This window comes from Cannabis sativa, chromosome 3, assembly GCF_029168945.1.
Source record: "Cannabis sativa cultivar Pink pepper isolate KNU-18-1 chromosome 3, ASM2916894v1, whole genome shotgun sequence".
Classification (NCBI taxonomy): domain Eukaryota; kingdom Viridiplantae; phylum Streptophyta; class Magnoliopsida; order Rosales; family Cannabaceae; genus Cannabis; species Cannabis sativa.
In genome coordinates, this window is record NC_083603.1 from 32218669 (window position 1) to 32235663 (window position 16995).

Genomic DNA, 16995 nt, shown 5'->3' on the forward strand with positions numbered 1-16995 from the left:
TTAAGAGAGATGAATGAATAAAATGTGTAATACAAAGGAAATATAAAGAACAAAATTATAATATCCAATTAAATTGCATCATATCTTCACCTCTATTGTCTCCCCATTTGCTTTTCCCTTTTCCATTGTTGTTTATTAAAATAAAAAAGGTACTTACATCTTTAAACAAAGCATTACATAAGGAATTTAGATATGATTTTTTTTTTTCAAAGGGGGAGACAAAATAATATTTTATGAACCATCCTAGTCTCTATTACACAAGAAAGCAATCAATTCATTACAAGCAGAAAGTAGTATCTGAAATAGAACTTTTGCCAATTGTACTCTTGCAATCAACAACTAATGCTAGCTATATGACAATAATTTGAAGTATGCATCTGTTTGTATGTTGACTTTTAGCTTGCCACTTTGTTGTTGGTAGTCTATATTTAATAGCCTTACTGTTAAACATAAGTGAAGAGGGGAAGAAAATTGGGAAACTTTAGGCACTTAAGACATTCAGATAACAGAAGCACCTTTTATATAGCTTATTGCATCAAATATTTCATCAATATCAAAGGCATAATTTATCTCTACTTGGAAAAATAAATATCAAAAGCATGATTTATCTATACCTAAAAAAATGTGTAAACCAAACAACATATACTCTTCTGTTTCTTCTTATTTTTTTTTTGAATTGTGGAATATGACAGCCACATATAGGTGAAGAAAAATGTATACATGCACTGAACGATCACTAAGTATCAGCCTACCAGCATACTTCATACATCTAACATCTCCATATATCACACAAAATTCAGTGCTAGAAAAAACTTTCCACTTATCAACAACCTTCAGAAACCCAAAAAAGTGAACTATTATGCCTGTAATTATCAATCGTATTCTAAATAACTAACATTCGCATATATAACAAATAGAAAAACTAAAAGTCTAATTAAGATGTGGAAGTATACCCTGGAAAGAAACCAAACAGAGTAATATACTCAAATCTGTGGGTTTAAAATTAATTAAACTTAATCATATAAGAAATACTACTTTGAAACTTTCTATGCAAATAAATAAATAAAAGAGCTAACAATTCTCAATGTCAATTTCCTTATGAATATACAAAAGTGAAAATTTTGTGCCCATAGTTCAGAAAGTCAAATAAAATATAATGAGTGCTCTCAAAGCATAGTTTGAGGACTGAAAAGACACCAAAAAGAGACAGCAACCCATCACTTGAAAAATTTCTATATATAAATTGCTCCTCGGTCATATCATTAGGTATATTCCCATTCTATCACATTTCAATCAGACAATATTTATCCTAAATTAGAACCAAACAAAAAAAAAATTGCTTACTATAAACTGTAGGAATTGAAAAGCGTAGAAATTTAAAAAATACCAAAAATTGTAAATGAAATTAAATCTAATTCCAACTTAAAGAGGATGGATGAGTGAAGAAATAAGGCACCATAAAAAGTTGAAATTACCACTGCGATTTCAATCAAAAGTTTTTAAAGAAAGATAATGAGTGAGAAGAATTGTTTGGGCTAGGATATATATATATATATGTTATAAATATTATTAATTATGTGTATGTCCAAATCTTTTATTTATTGTCATTAATTGTAATCAACATTCCTCTTTTCCTTAGTTTCCCTTTTTCTTAGTTTCTTAATATCTCACTCTTGTATTTGTATAAATAGGGGTTCACCCCATTGGAATAAACAACTCAGAAATTCTCATTCACTTTCTCTTTCTCTCTTCATCTTCTTCTTCTTTCTTCTCATCTACTTTATATTATTTTATATTATTTTATAACACGTTATCAGCACGAGTCTCTGCCCAAGCTTCAAGCATGAATCTCTGCCTAAGACCCAATGTAAGTATTTTGTTAAAGTTCTTGAATTGTTTCAAAGTCACGATACACTAAATATATATTTATATATATACTTATCTGACTGAAACAATTTCAAGAATCCTTTGTTTTCTTTTTTCTTTTTATCTATATATCTATATATTATATATGTATATATATGTTTTTATATATTTATTATTAATTTCATATATATATATTATGTTCTTATCATTCATAATATTTACAATATATGTGCGCCTATGATATGATAGAGAAAATCTATATAAATTATACATATATCCAAAAGATTATGTATTATCGATAAAATATTGCATATATCCTAAAGATTATGCATCATCGATAAAATATTGCATATATCCTGAAGATTATGCATCGTCGATAAAATATTGCATATATCCTGAAGATTATGCATCATCGATAAAATATTGCATATATCCTGAAGATTATGCATCCTCGATAAAATATTGCATATATCATGATGATTATGCGTCCTCAATAAAATCTTGCATATATCCTGAAGATTATGCAAACGTAATATTCATTATATAGTTGATGGATATATAATGAAAGAAATGAATACATATTTATATATATGTTCTTGTATTTTTTGAGGACAATGAAAAGTAATCTAATATCGATATAGATTTTGACAAACATTTCCTGAAGTAAATGTTTTATATTTGTCAAAAAAAAAAAATGATTGTATTTATGTGAATACAACTAAAGAATCATTAAAAATGATTATTATGATGCAATTTTATAGTGGGTTTTGAATACCCAAAAAGAATGTTAAAAAAATTGCATTGAAACATTAAAGTATAAGAATAACAATGAGCATGACTAATGTTATTTAAATACATGAGGCAGTATTTATTGTTCATCATTCCCTGCAGAGAATGATACGAATTGAAGTCAATCACTTTTAAAGATTCCTCGTATTAGTCATGTTATTATACATTGTTATTACTTGCAATGTTGGAAATTATTGAATCTGACATATGTTAAAGATTAAATTTTGCATACATCTTGGAGACTATGCAAAAATTGCATTCATATATTCTTTGAAATATCGTAAAAGAAATTGTTGAATAATTTCTTATATTTTTTATGGATGAACAAGTAATAAATTTTCAAGAAATTTATAATAATGTTCTACTTGTTCAACGTCATTCCCCGAAGTGAATGTAATGATTTTAAATAATCAATGACATTATTTACTAATCAAATATTTCCAGAAAAAGTGGAAACAACTAAAAGATGAGATACCACACATAATCAAAGTGCATGAAATTTATATATCATGTGTGGAATTGAATAATAGTGGTCGCGTACCTGTAGTACGGACATACTTATAATCAAGATAAAAGTATACTTGATTATTGAATAGAATGTGAATTGTACAAATTTATTGTACATTTAGAATATTTAAATATCATTCCCTAAAGAGAATGAATAGACATGAAATTCTATTTCAAAGAATATAGATTTCACATATATTGGTAATGCCAGAAGCAAATTAATATATACATATTTTATTATTTCTTGAAATCAATAGTTTCAAACTATTGTTGGTACATGATATGTAAATATATAGTTACCATATAATTCAGTTTGCATATTCCCAAAAGTGGATATATAATTTACTAATATTTGTTAGTGATCCAATATAATCAAAGTGATAAAGAATCACAAAATGATTAGTTGAAAAGCTTCCTGAAGAAGCCTTACATACAATTGCTACTTTGAGTAGTAAAATGTCTTTGTATGTACCTAGATGTGTAACTTTTATCTAGTTATGAAAGTGATAATAAAAAACTTATTATATGTACTTGTTGTACATTTAAATATATAATATATCAAGTCATGATAATTAGACTGATGAATAGTCTATTAATAAATTAGACGACTTGTTAAAAAGATATCAGGAAAAATGAATGATATATTATGGTTATATCTATTTGACCATTACAATAACATGATGAAGTTGTCATGTATCTTTTAAATTATACACATCATTGAATTGATGATAGTGTTTCCTGAACAAATATAAAGTTTGATAAACATAATAGTGACTCCTGAAGAGCGTATATGTTTTGGAGAATAATATAATTATATTATTCGTAAAACTTGTAATGATTATGTTGTAATGAATTTACATTACATTTTGAAAGTTTCATTGAAATACAAATTATAGTGAACCTGAAGTTCATGAATTGAATTATTTTGACATGATCAATCATATGCAATAAATTGTCAAAGAATTTGACTAAATTTTGTTGAAGAACCAAAAGATTCTTCTCATTGTTATTTATAAGGCTCAAAAGAAGAATGTGCATATATTTGTACATAGAAAATATTTAAATTATATTTTCTTAACAATCTTGAGCCATTGTTAGATTTTTATTGCATAGTTTCTTATCGATGTGATAAGATTATATAATCATGCATTTACAAAATGTGTAAATTTATGTATTTCTAATTATACACGTATGACTCATTCTTAGAAATGAATTAAGTTCATAAGGATTGAACTTGAAACTGAAGTTCATTGAACCTAAAGTTCAATGTCATATAGTATATATGAGTTTAAACAAATATTGATTCATTGTGATATACTGAAATCCCTACAGGTATATTAATATTATTAGATATCACAATTTTTAAAAAATTCTCTCGATCAGGGGGGGGAGAAGCAGTTGGGATGATGATAATTTTTGAAAAATGATCCTTGCACAAAGTATATAAGAACAATATAGTTCAAAATGATATATACCAACTGCAAATCAATATTACTCAAAGTTGAGATAGAATGAGTTGAAAACGCCTGAAGCGTAAATGAACAATGTAGAAATTATTAATAAATGTTCATTTGATTTGCCCTGAAGTTGTTAAATCTAAAGGTACTCATGGAGATACCTTAATGTTATAAAGTATTAAAATGATAACCGTGATGAAAACGGTACTTGAAGAGACTCCCAAAAGAAGTTAGACATAACACATTTGATCATAATTGAATCCCTGAAGTGATTCTATATAGGTACCTATAAATGATAAACATATTTGAAAAATATGTAATTTAAAGAGATCTCTATAAGTTATGTCAATATGGGAGGAAATTATCATTTATTGAAATTTTTGTCGACAATAAATATTGAATGTTTGCATATGCAATAAACTAACATGAGATAGCAAGGATCATGGTATTAGATTTGTCGAGAATCATCGACTTACATTTTGATTTTTGGCCAAAATATTATGACGCAATCCAGGCAAATTTACTCACATAAAGTGAAGTAAGACCTGTAGGGTGTGCAAATAAATATTTCTAATGAGAAATTTGCATATATGTATTTGTACATAATGAATTGTTGTACAAAGTTTGCATAGACATGAGATTGATTGAAGTAAGGCTTAAATATTGAGAAAATATAATCATGATTTGATTATAACCTGGAATATATTTTATGAGGATTTATAAGCGTCACATAAATGTTGCAACAAAAGGTTATTTATTTGGAGCTCCTAATGTAGTGAGAATTTGAAATAAGCCTTATCTTAAAATTCTAGAAGAATTTAATACATGTCTTAAGTGATATAAATTTAAAGTCGCGCGCACTATATGACAAAGATCTTTGTATGAAATAAAGACATGTAAGTAAATTATTGTTTGAAAAATACGTATGGTTGTCTATGAAATATAAATACGTAAATTATACGTTGTGATAGACTCTTGAAGAGTTTTTGATTAATTGAAGAACAAACTTTTATTTCTTTTGTATTTCGAGAAATATTAATGTATAAAGTTTGTTTATTAGTATTGAAGTCCTGAAGTACTTCATATGTATCAAGAATTATAGATATATGATCATTTGATATGGAAATTAAGATCATACAACAAGATGGAACAAATATATGGTCTTGGAGTACCATCATTGTCACAAATGAAAATTTGTAGTACCATTAATGTGTTATGTTCATATCTACTTGAAATTTTAAATTTTAGTATGAACAAAGTTGTATACACACATGAATGATACAATTAGTTGGATAAAGACTAATGTTCCACGAACCCCTAATCTATAATTTAGAAATCTATACATACTCTGGAAGAGTTATAGAAAATATATGATCAAAGATTGTATATGGTGATATTTTAAAAGTGATAACAATAATCTTATGAGATCTATTATCACCAAAAGAATTATGGATCATATGTGCATGAGGGGGAGACATATTTATGTTGCACTCTTTTTCCCTTAGTTCAGGTTTTGTCCCACTGGGTTTTCCTGGCAAGGTTTTTAACGAGGCAACTTGCAAATAGTTATGAATATGAAATATATATTGTACTCTTTTTCCTTAGCTCAGATTTTGTCCCACTGGGTTTTTCTGGCAAGGTTTTTAACGAGGCAACTATAAATCATGTTAACATACTTGCATTTTATGAAGCAAGTAGAGAATTTGTGTGAGTGAGATCATTGACATAGCATATTCGGGAAACATATGGATTGCACTCAATAAAGAAGTATCAACCCAAGCAATTCTCTATGGATAATACTGCTTGCATCGTTCAACTAAAAGGAGGTACATTGAAGGAGCTAGAGTTAGAACACATTTCACGAAATTCTTCTTTATACGCTTCAAGAAAATGCATATTGGTGTTCAACATATTCAATCAAGTGTCAATCTTACAAACTTATTCACAAAGTTATTACCAACATCAACATTTGAGAAGACGGCAGACAAGATCGAAATTCGTCGATTAGAAGATCTCCACAAATGCCTAAATGAGGGGGAGGGAGTTAGTTTACACTATACTCTTTTTCTTTTGACCAAGTTTTCAACAAGATTTTTAATAAGGCAGCTATTATGGACATCCAATGGGGAGTGTTATAAATATTATTAATTATGTGGATGTCCAAATCTTTTATTTATTGTCATTAATTGTAATCAACATTCCTCTTTTCCTTAGTTTCCCCTTTTCTTAGTTTCTTAATATCTCACTCTTGTATTTGTATAAATAGGGGTTCACCCCATTGGAATAAACAACTCAGAAATTCTCATTCACTTTCTCTTTCTCTCTTCATCTTCTTCTTCTTTCTTCTCATCTACTTTATATTATTTTATATTATTTTATAACAATATATACATAGATGTATGCATACTTCAATTAACTTTATTAACATTCAAATAAATCTACCTTCTTTTCTTCCTTTAGAAGTTATTGTACACCTATATCCAGCAGCGACATAAAAATTCTGTTGGAGAAACATAATGACAAAACGAATATTTGTAAGTATAAGATACTAAAAAATTAAATTAAAGGAAAAAATAAAATTAGGAACTAATTAATCTAACTCAAAACCAGATTCTACATTCTCTTCTCTTGTCAAAGTAATATCTGAACCCACTATATATCATTAAGAGAAAAGAAAATTAAAAATTTCACACTCAATAAAAAAATTGTGGAAAGCCTTACAATGTTAAAGCCTTTGGTGGTTTCAGGGATTGAAGTCATAGATGAGTGATCGGTCGGTGTTGCGAGGAGCCGATTGAAAGAATCCTGAGTTCACATGTGAACCCCTTTCTTGAAAAATCGAAAATCCATTCCAATGTATTCTTTGTATTGTCACGGATTCATGTAGAGTATGCAAAAGGAAAAATGTTGCGAGTATGCGACTTGAAAGAAGCTGTGACTGCGATACTAACAGAAGGTTTTAGGGTTTTAAGATTTTTCTTCGTGAGTCCTTAACTCTCAAAATAATTTATTTAAAAGTTTAAGAATATTCTATTAAATAATAAAATATTACCTTAAACGTCAACAGAATTTAATATTAATTATGGTGCCGTTTGGTAACACTTTTTTAATCAGTTTTCTATTTTTAAAATTGAAAAAGTGAAAATATTTTTCAAAAACATGTTCTATAAAACTGTTTTTACTTTTCAATTTTTTAATTGAGAATCAAAATTTAAAAAACAAAAAAAATCACTTTCAATATTTTTTTAAACAGTTTTTTTTTTTCTTAATCAATATCTTGGACTTCGATCATGACCCGGACCCAAATCCCCCCACGGTCCTGGCGCTGAACCCGGCCTCTGACTTGAACCCAAATCCGACCCCAAACCTAGACCCGACGTAAATAAAATCAAAAAATGAAACTGAGAATGAACTTTACAGAACACACTTTTGTTTTCTGTTTTTAAAATTGAAAAACAAAAGTGGTTACAGAATGCATTTTTGTTTTTCAAAAGCAAAATTTTTAAAAACAAAAATTTTACTTTCATTTTGTGATTAAAAAATTAGAAAACAAAAGTGTTACCAAATGACACCTATATATTAAATTTTATTTTATTTTTTTTGAATGAAAATAATCTTTATTAGACAAAAATATCCGCTAATACAAAGGACTAAAGAGCAAGGGGAATATCACTCAGAATAAGGACGACTTGACCAATAACAAGCACCACGTGCCATACAGTGCGTGACTTTGTTAGCAGACCGTTTAACATGACCAATAAAAACATTACTTAAAGAAGATAAAAAAACTTGACAATCTTTAACAAATAAACCAAAAATAGAAGGCATAGATACCGAACTAAGTGCTTCTTTGACACTGAGAACTTCTGCAATTTTGGGTCGGCAGCTGAAAGAAGAAATAGTTGAAAGCGCCTCCATCACTCGGCCATCGCAGTCGCGTGCTACAAAACTCGTGCCTATCTCATTTGTGGCTTCAAAAACTGCCCCATCCACATTAATTTTTAACTGACCAGCAGCCGGTTTGGTGTTGCGTTTTATGCCCTAAATAAAACTCCATTTCAATGTAATCCATTTTATTTAACATCAATAAAGAAACAAAAGTATTTTTCATTCATTTGTGTATGTTTTGGTTCATCTTATCAATTCCTTGTCTATTTGATTTATAAATTCATTTGAAATCCTTTTAACATACTTGATCCTGTTTATTGTGTTGTCAACACATTGAAAAGTAAACATGACGATGTGAATAAAGATTCCTAGATTTATCAGACACAGGGTTTTACTGATATGATAATCTACAACAGAGTTTACTTGCATTTGGAGAAATGCTATGTTCTTTCCAGAGCATTGGTTAAAGTAAAGCTTAGGTTGGGTGCATGGAGTATGCATCGGAAGGGACCGATATTGAACTTTGACATAGATTTATTAAACTTACCGTAATATCTATTCAAGTCAATATCGCCTAGTTGATCCTAGATCAAATGATCTCAATCCTGATATGATTAGGTTCAATCTCAAGAGTGTTAGTCATGTTCTTTGATTTGTTAGTTAAGCCTACTTTTGGGCCAGGGTGATACGTACATTTTGGGAACACGGTAGTGCAATTGAGTGGGAGCGCTAACATAAATATGGAATCTATAGCTTCTATCTGGCGAATAGAAAGTAAAGGATGATTTCCTTCGAGCTTGACCAAACGAAAATAAATGGTGGAATACTCATTTTACATAGCTAAAATATCATTGATACGGGGTTAAGTGTTTTAAAGATAAAATACATTGTAGGGTGTTACGGTAATCTAATCCCTTTACAGTGTAGATCATTCATATAGAGGATCATTGATCAAATTAGGATTATAACAATGGATAAGTAATGACGTGTCTATATGGTGGAACATATAGAGCGTTCTATATACTGAGAGTGTAATTCTAAGTTCTATGCGTGGATTCAACGAAGAATTAATAAGTCATTGAATTTAGGTTATAAATTCTTGATCTGCTTATTGGAAGCTCGGTTATATAGACCCATGGTCCCCCCACTAGTTGAGACAATATTACTTGTAAGACTCATTTAATTGGTTTTGATTAATCAATTATAATTCTCAAACTAGACTATGTCTATTTGTGAATTTTTCACTAAGTAAAGGCAAAATTGTAAAGAAAGAGTTTTTAGGGCATATTTGTTAATTAAGATACTTTGTATGGTTCAATTAATAAATATGATAAATGAAAATATTATTTAATAATTATTTATAGTTATTAAATAGTTAGAATTGGCATTTAAATGGTTGAATTTGAAAATTGGCGTTTTTGAGAAAATGAGATGCAGAAATGATAAAACTGCAAAATTGCAAAAGTGAGGCCCAAATCCATAATGCCATGGCCGGCCACTTTTATAGGGATTATCATCTGATATTTTTATTATTTTAATGCCAAATAATTCAAACCTAACCCTATGTGGTATGCTATAAATAGATAGTGAAGGCTTCAGGAAATAGACAACTTTCACATCTTGTTTCCTTCAGAGAAAAACCTGAGCCTTCTCTCTCTAAACCTAGCCGCCACCTTCACCTCCTTCTTCTCTCTTGTAAATTTTGAACCTCTTAGTGATAGAATAGTGCCCACACACAACAAGTGATACCTCAATCATAGTGAGGAAGATCGTGAAGAAAGACATTCAACAAGAAGGAGATTCAACACTAAAGAAAGGAGAGAAAGAGATCCAGGTTTAGATCTTGATAATACTCTGTGACAGAAAGGATACAAGGGTTAGAGATCTGAACGGAAGGAGACATATTATTCTGCTGCACCCAATGTAAGGTTTCTCATACTTTATATGTGTTTAATTTATAATCATTTTAGAAGTTCATATTTAGGGTGTTAATCAACATACTTGTGAGTAGATCTAAGATCCTTGTAAAATAATTTCCAACAGTTGGACCAGTAATCTCTTGTGTCAGTGCGATTGGAAGCCAGAGACACCTAGCCCAGCCGTTTAGACTAAGCACTCGTCCATTGTCGAAGAGTGGTACGAGCCACCCAAATAACATCAGCAGCACTACAGCTTCTACCATTCCAAAGCGTATCATTCTGAGCCTTCCAAATTGCCTAACCAACCATGATGGCTTCTTCCACCAACCCCATATTGCCCACTGCCAACACTTCCAGAAACCAGTCAAAAAAATTGTTTGCTGTGGAATGGCCAACACCTAACGCAGATCGGAGCCAACATGAATGAGCAAAGGGGCATTGAACCAAAACATGGAAAATTGACCCTTCCCCATAGCTGCACAACACACAATGTAAGTCCACCAGAACATGTCTACTAGAAAGTTGAGTACCCGTAGGAAAACAACCCGAAAGAGCTTTCCAAACAAAATGTAAAACCTTAGGAGGGGCTTTAATCTTCCACAACATCCTCCAAACATCATCCTCTATAGAGGAGTTCCAACTACCATTGACCGACTGTAGATGATTATAGGAACTTTTGACAGTGAAAAAACCAGTTGGATCCTTATTCCAAAACCAACTATCACTTGCAAGATTAACACTCAAAGGCACCTGTTTGATGAGCTCAACATCACAGGAATCAAACAAGTCCTCAATAAGCTCCAAGTCCAATTGTCTACTACCTGGCTTCATGAGTTGAGACACTTTACAATTAGTCAGTGCCGGATGATTAGAGACCACACACGGATTATCCTCAGACAAAAGCCAAGGTGTGTTAAGCACCTTGGTAGATGAACCGGGTCCTATTCTCCTACGAGCACCATCTTTGAGGAGCGTTTGTGACTCAAAGACACTACGCCATATAAAACTCAGATTGCCACCCAACTCGGCCTCCAAGATTTCACAGTTAGGAAAATATCGAGCCTTATATATCCGACCCACAAGGGAGTCCTGATACAGCAGTAACCGCCAACCTTGCTTACCCAACAAAGATAGATTATACTCACGCAAACTCCGAAAACCCATCCCTCCAGAGTTCTCAGTTTTGCATAGTTTCCTCCAACTAAACCAACTTACCCTTTTCCTGCTACCCAAACTCCACCAATACTTAGACATAAGGCTTTTCAGATGTGAACAAGTTTCCAAAGGCAATAAGAACACAGACATAGCAAAACTTGGCAAAGCTTGTGCTACCGTTTTTAATAGAACTTCACGCCCAACAGTAGACAAGAAACGACCCTCCCAGCTTTCAATGCGCTTCTGCATTTTGTCTTTTAAGAACCCAAAGATAGCATCCTTATTTCTTCCCATGACACAAGGGAGCCCAAAATAAGTACTATGTTCATCTGCAAGTCTCATTCTAAGGATCCAACACAATCGGTCTCGAGTAGCATTAGGCACATTATTACTGAAGAATACAGAGGACATACTGAAATTAACCTGTTGACCAGAAGCGATCTCAAATAGCTGAAGCATATATAATATATTCGAAGCCTCTCTATCAGTTGCGCGACAATAGACATAACTATCATCGGCAAAAAGCATATGAGATATAACAGGAGCACCAGTAGCCACCTTGCAACCTTTAAGCCTACCATCCCGCTCAAAATTTCGTATCATAAATGAGAAGCCCTCAGCACAAATAAGAAATAAATAAGGTGAAAGAGGATCAACTTGTCTAATACCCCTCCCAGGAACAATCGGACCCAGCTCATGCCTGCCATGAATTATTTTATACCGCACAGAGCTAACCGTAGCAATAACAAGATCAACGAAATGCAAGTCAAATCCCATTTTACTCATCATAGCTCAAAGAAAGTCTCACTCCACACGATCATAAGCTTTACTAAGATCCAGCTTGAGCGCCATATAGCCTTCTTTGCCTTTACGCTTTCTTTTGAGATAGTGCATAACCTCAAACGCTATCATAATATTATCAGTAATAAGGCATCCCAGGATGAGAGCAGATTGGTTTCGGGATATGACCTGAGGCAACACTTCTTTTAAACGGTTCGTAAGCACCTTAGACACTATCTTATACAAGACATTGCACAAGGATATGGGTCGAAGGTCACCCATCGAAGTAGGTTGTTTTTTCTTCGAGATAAAAACAATATCCGTGTCATTTAGACCATCAGGAATACTGCCATCCGTAAAAAATTGGCAAACTTGATTCATAACATCGCTCTTCACTATTTCCGAGTATTTTTGGAAAAAGTCTGAGGTCATACCATCGGGACTAGGAGATTTATCAGGATGCATACTAAACAGAGCTCTTCTAACTTCTTCCTCCAAAACTGGCCTAAGTAAAGCCAAATTCTGATCCACGGTAATTGAAGAAGTAATCTCCTCTATCACAGTTGAGTAATCGGCCACATTTGAAGTAAATAAGGTATTGAAATAATCAACCATAACATTCGGTACTCATCCTCCCAAGTAACCCATTGACCCACATCATTCATAAGGCGAGTTATAGTATTGTGTTTTTTTCTAGAAGTAGCTTTAGCATGAAAGTACTTACTGTTACTATCACCTTCTTGAAGCCACAACTGTTTAGAGCGTTGGCGCCAGAACACTTCTCGTTGGTTCATAACTTCACTAAGATTCAGCTCAGCCTCGCGGAACTTCTGAATGGATATAGCATCACGCCCCTTCTTCCAATACTGGATCTCCTGTTTCCAATGCCCGACCAAGCGCATTACCCCTCCCTTAGACTGGCCACCAGATGGTTTGGAGAAGGAAGGAAGCATTTGACATCTCCTAAGTAACCGAGCTTCTGAAAATTATTCATTTTTTCCCTGGTTACCATGGACAGAGGAGAAACTCACTGAGCTCCTACTTCACCTTGTCTTCTCTAAGGAACGACCTTGGTGTATTCCTTAGTAACATAGTCTTCACTGGCCTCTAGGATTTCACCGGCCTCAAACACAGGCTGTCCAATTTCATTGAAGCCACCAAAGGGCAACCTCTGAGCTGCACCTTCCTCCTCAGCTTCAGAAGGAGTATTAGGATGGACCTTGCCCTGATCCTCCATCTCTTGGACTTCGGTGTCCCCCTCAATGCCTTCTTCTTCAGTAGCAGGCTGGGCCTGCTCCGCACTCGACATTGTAGCAAGTCGAGCTATGTGTGGGTCAGCTAGAGAAGACTTTTGCACAGTTTTCTTAGTTTGCCCCATCATCCTATTCCTGGACGGAGCCTAGTTGGTATGTCTGGCGATGATCACGGCAAATGTGGAAACGTGTGTACCTGCAACAGTAGGATTTGGACGGCCCACAGGAAATATATTAATCGTATTGGGTCGGACAATATATGTCCAGTTGGACGGTAAATATCGCCTCCACCCCTTTATAAGCTCCTAGATGAAACATCCTTAGCCTTGACCTTCGATCTAGTCGAGATAAAAATGGTGCTGAACGTCACGTTCTGGGAAAGGTGTGTGCTCGATGCTTATCTCCCAATCTTCAAAGCTTGAATTGAAAAGATTATTGCTAGATGAAGATGGACTAGCACGGAGATGAGGATGATTCTCGTACAGAAGTTGAAGAAGATCTTGATCGATATGATGTTCGCCTCCCTAAAACTCACTAGGGTTCATCTACAAAATGTAGGACACAAGATGAGCATTTGGCCGGGATAATGAACAAAAATAGATTGGTTATACCAACCAGGTCCGATCAAAGGATCAAAAAATAAAAATTCTGCGTGATATGGAGGTTTCCAATCCAGAATTTCAAAATTTTTAATTAAAGGTTGATTTTTCCTAAGCCCTGAATGGGTAAGTGAAAGTGAATATCATGGAATCGAAATCAAGACACAGTTATAATCAAGCAATGTTGTTAAGCATACTCAAGATGTTACATTCCTAAACCTAAGTTTTCTATGGTTTTCCTAGAACAATTTCAAAAACTATCGAGTTTTTTACAGCAGAAACCCACAAAATCAAGTATTCAAGCATAAAAGAGGAAAGAGATGAAGAACTTACTCACTGTTCGTAGCTTTAGAGTTGCTCGGATGACGCTGATTGGTGTTTCCTAGGAATTCTTCAAAGGATTTAAAAGAAAAAGTTTTCGTGCTCTGATTCTTCAAAAATGAAAATGGCTAAAAGTGGTTAATTAAGGATTTCAGCCCTATTTATAAGCATATTAGTGAGGCAAAGTAATCATTTCAAATTTTAAATACCTCGATTTCCCCCAAAAAAAGTGTACGTTGTGCACTCAATAACCTAAAGGGTAACCGTCGAAATGTGCTAATTTTAGGCGTGGTTTGATGTACATGTCAGTCAGCATTAATAAGCCGAAAATTGAAGAGACCTTGGTCAGAGGCACATCGGATCATCAACAGATACTTCAAACACATGCCACCTGTTCAGAAAGTGATCCAACTCGAGTGAGGTCCACGTGCGACCACAAAGGTCTCGCCCAGACTTGGGGACAAATGTTATCCCATTTTTGCACTATGATGTGGCAAAATACACGAGTGACACGTGTCCTACACTCCTTGCATCTGGGCGGAGATGAATATCTCGAATAGACTTCATGTTATACATTTGCTTGTTACCCGAGCAGGGTGAAAGGTAGATTATCCGAGCAAGATTAAGTTTGGCATTTTGAACTACTCATCAGGACTTGACTACTTAAGAATGATTTCGTGAAGTTCAAACATGAAGACAATACCTATAATTGTGGGATTGAGTCAGAGGAGTATGGCAACCTATTCCAATTTCCTATTTTGTGCATTGTAATTATGTAATAAAAATTCTTTCTTAGTTTATACATTGTAATCAAAAGGGAAACATTCCCACATGCATTAAGGCCCTATAAATAGTGATCTAGTTTCACTATGAAAGGGATCGAAAGAATTGCTTCTAAGAGAGATCTAAGAGAATTACTCAGAGATTTCATTGTAAGAGCTTTGACAAAGAAAATATCGTATTCTTTGTTCTCGAGTTAATACAATCAAAGGGGAGTAGGCTATTACCATACTAACTGTTGGAATTTATTTTACCAGGATCTTAGATCTACTCACAAGTATGTTGTTTAACATCCTAAATATGAACTTTCTAAAACGATAATAAACACATATAAAGTTTAGGAAACCTTACATTGGTTGCAGTGGAATAATATGTCTCCTTCCACTCAGATCTCTAACCCTTGTATCCTTTCTGTCGCAGAGTATCACCAAGATCTGAGTCCGAATGTCCTTCTCTTCAATTTGGATTCTTCACAATCTTCCAGACTATGATTGAGGTACCACTTGATGTGTGTGGGCACTACTCTATCACTCAAGATATTTCGAAATTGGAAGAGGAAAAGAGAGAGAGAGAGGGTCGGCTATAAAAGGATAGTGAGTGGCTCAAATTTCTAAAGGCAATCTCTTGAATCACTTCAAAACTCTTATTTTGGTGTGAGCCATCAATATCTATTTATAGGTAACCACTAGGTTTAGGTTAGTAATTATTTGGTATTAAAATAATGAAAATATTAATTGGAAAAACCCTCTTCAAGTGGCCGGCCATGGTGTTAATGGGCCCCACTTGAAATTTTGCAGTTTTAACAATTTTCATTTCTATTTTCTCAACAACGCCAATTTTTCAATTCTAACCATTTAAATGCCAAAACTAATTATTTAATAACTAAAATAAATTATTAAATAATATTATCATTTAACATAATTATTAATTAGACATATAGAGTCTCTTAATTAATAAATAAACCTAGAATCTCTTTTCTTCACAATTTTGCCCTTGCTTAGTGAAAATTCATAAACTAGACATAGTCTAATTTTAGAATTATAATTGATTAATCTAAATCGATTATCTGAGTCTTACAAGCAGTACGGTCTCAACTAGAATGGGGACCATGGACCTATATTACTGAGCTTGCAATAAGCTGAACCGAATTTACCAAGTAAATTCCCTAACTTATTAATTCCTTGTTGAATCCACTCTTAGAACTTGGAATTGCACTCTCAGAGATATAGAGCGCTCTATATGTTCCACCATATAGATACGCTATCACTTTTAACCATCGTTATAATCTTAATTTGATCAAAGATCCTCTATATAGATGATTTACACCGAGAAGGGATAAATTTACCGTTTCACCCCTCAATGTATTTTGCCCCTTAAAACACTTAGCTACCTGTAAATGATGTTTTAGTGAACTAAGATATAATCACTGAAACAAGAGCTCATCCATTTACTTCTATTTAGCTAAGCTCGAAGGGAATCATCACTTGACTTCTAAACACCTATGGAAGCTATAGATTCCATATTCATGTTCAGCACTCCCACTCAATCATACTATCATGTTCCCAAAATGTACGTATCACCCTGACCCAAAAGTAGGCTTAACTAACAAATCAAAGAACATGAATATCACTCCTGAGATTGAGCCTAAGCATATCAGGATTTAGATCTTTTGATCTAAGAT

General features: G+C 33.0%; 1 long non-coding RNA gene across 1 annotated transcript; it reads right to left on the reverse strand.

Annotated features, from left to right (window-relative positions):
• Window positions 1-216: 216 nt before the first annotated feature.
• LOC115708968 (uncharacterized) lies at window positions 217-7608 on the reverse strand. The gene is made up of 3 exons (XR_004010127.2): window positions 7341-7608; window positions 7062-7119; window positions 217-440 (listed from the first exon to the last, which is right to left on the reverse strand). It is a non-coding gene; the product is annotated as an uncharacterized LOC115708968 (long non-coding RNA).
• Between the last annotated feature and the right edge of the window lie 9387 nt (window positions 7609-16995).